The following is a 2,577-nucleotide window of genomic DNA, read 5'->3' on the forward strand; positions in this document are numbered from 1 at the left end:
AATGATATAGTAATAGTCCCTTCTTCCCTTCTCTTATTATAGAGGTATAGGAAATTCCAGTATATGTGTATTTATTTCTATATTCCTTTTGCAAGTGCAGGATTTTGCAATAAGGAATTGTGATGCATTGTACTTGGTGGACTTCTGGGGCCCTGGGTGTTGCTGCCTATTCAAGTGGCCATTCTTGTGAGTCTCACTGAAACACATGCACAGCAGTCATTGAGTTAGAGCTTTTCTCTTGGTGCTGAAATATCCTGTATTTAGAATCACATATTACCCAGTAATCAATTTTACTAACTGTAAATATTTATAAATTAATTTAAAGTTGTGTACGTTTTAGGTAGGAACTGGGAGGTGAGAAAGGAATGTTGCAGTGGCTGGAGAAGAAAAAGTGTGATCATTCCAGGTTCTTCCTCAAAGTCAAGGTAATAGTACCCTTAGCATTTGTTTTTGGTTAGTGAAACTAAGATTTTACAGTAAAGGAAAATATGAGAAAGCCTTTAGGGCCTGTGTTGTAAAGAGCACACAAAAACTTCTACAGTACTGAACAAGCAAAGAGAAGACTACATCAGGCATTTGGGTGGGGGAGGGACAATTGACAGGAATCCTACCTGCAGGAAAGGAAACAGATTCACAATGTTTAATTGCAACTTGGGAGAGAGATGATCCTGAAAAGTTTCAAGGTAAGAGAAAATTGATATTCTTAATTAATTATCTATTGAAAAAGCAATTGATATATTTTAAAGTGTATTATCTTTATCATTTCAGTAAGGTATGTCAACAGCAGCTATAAAGGGAATTCTAGGTTTACTCATGAATGCAGTCTGATTTTCCTAAGAAAGTGTTAATTTGTTTAACTGAATTCAACTGAATTCCCTTCAAGATGTTACTTCAGTAAAAGTGTGGCCCAACTGAGTTAGAGTGGGCTTTAATCTGGGTTACTGAAGACTTTTATAAGCAGAGTGAAAGAGAGACAGAGAAAGAAGCCACAGGGAGCAGTTAGAAACTGGAAGTCAATGGAACCCGGAAACAAAAGGAGAAGATGCCACGTGCATTGCCATCTGACAGAAGAGCCGAGGACCATCACTGGCAGCCAGCCCCAGAACACCACAGTCTTCAAGAAGGCATCACCTTGCTGATGCCTCAATTTTGGACTTCCTGTGGCCCAGGCTTTTTCCTTGTCTATATACAGTGTACTTTATTGATAGTACATGGCAAGGTAGGGTTCTTTAAGTTCCTCCTCTTCTTTGGGGGTCTGGGAGAGAAATTGTGGAGGATGGTAGATTCTCAGTGTTGGAGATTTGAGTTAGGGCAAGGATTCCCCAGCAGCTGACCGCCTCTTCTTCCTCTCATGCTATTGCTGGGGCTGATGGTCCAGGGGGGGTCTTACTCCTTGGAGGCCATGTGTACCATAAGATCCACCACCCTGTTGCTATAGCCAAATTCATTGTCATCCCAGGAAATGAGCTTGACAAAGTGGTGGTGGAGGGCAATGTCAGCCCCAGGTGAAAAATTGTGTGTCACTGTTAAAGCTTCAATAGAAAACCTGGTCCTTAATGTAGCCCAGGATGCCCTTTAAGAGGCCCTCTGATGCCTGCTTCCCCACCTTCTTGATGTCATTATATTTGGCTGCTTTTCCTAGATGGCAGTTCAGATCCATGACGGACACATTGAGGGTGGGAACATGGAAGGCCTTGCCAGCAGGCTTTCCATTCAGCTCAGGGATAACATTGCCTACTGCCTGGGCATTGCTGGTAGATGCAGAGATGATATTCTGGGCAGCCCCAAGGCTGCCACATCACAGTTTCCTAGAGGGGCCATCCACTCTCTTCTGGGTGGCAGTGATGGCAGCATGGACTATGGTGATGAGTCCCTCCACAATGCCAAAGTTGTCATGGATAATCTTGGCCCAGGGGGTCCTGATAGTGGTGATGCAGGAAGTATTGCTGACAATTTTTAGGAAGTTGTCATACTTATAGTTCATGCCCATCACAAACATGGGGGCATTGGCCGAAGGGGCAGAGATGATAACTCTTTTGGCTCCGCTGTGAGCTCTAGCCTTCTTCAAAGTAGTGAAGACATCAGCAGACTCCACAACATATCAGCACCAGCATCACACCATTTGATGTTGGTGGGATCTCGCTCCTAGAAGATACAGATGGGTTTCCCATTGATGACAAGCTACCCAATCTCAGACATGACAGTGCCTTTGAAATTGCCGTGGGTGGAATCATACTGCAACATGTAGACTATGTAATTGAGCAATGAAGCGGTCATTGATGGAGACAACCTTTACTTTGCTAGAGTTAAAAACAGCCCTGGTGACCAACAGAGCCAATTCCATTTATTCTGACCTTCACCATTGTGTATCAGGGATGTGACTGTCACAACATAAGCAGTTGTAGTTGTCAGTCAAATGGGGAGAAGCAGAAAGCTGGCCACAGGTTTTTAATCCACATTCTTTCCCCCTTATAAGCTGCTACCACCCATGTTTCACATTGTCTATAAAATAGGAGAATTCTTTTCTGTCTCTTTGCCTTTCTCCAAGAAAGAATACTTTTTTCATTTTAGGGTTTT

General features: G+C 42.9%; 1 pseudogene; it reads right to left on the reverse strand.

Annotated features, from left to right (window-relative positions):
- Positions 1-1,386: 1,386 nt before the first annotated feature.
- Positions 1,387-2,363, reverse strand: LOC119528702 (annotated as a pseudogene).
- Between the last annotated feature and the right edge of the window lie 214 nt (positions 2,364-2,577).

The sequence above is a fragment of the Choloepus didactylus genome, chromosome 3 (assembly GCF_015220235.1).
Source record: "Choloepus didactylus isolate mChoDid1 chromosome 3, mChoDid1.pri, whole genome shotgun sequence".
NCBI lineage: Eukaryota > Metazoa > Chordata > Mammalia > Pilosa > Megalonychidae > Choloepus > Choloepus didactylus.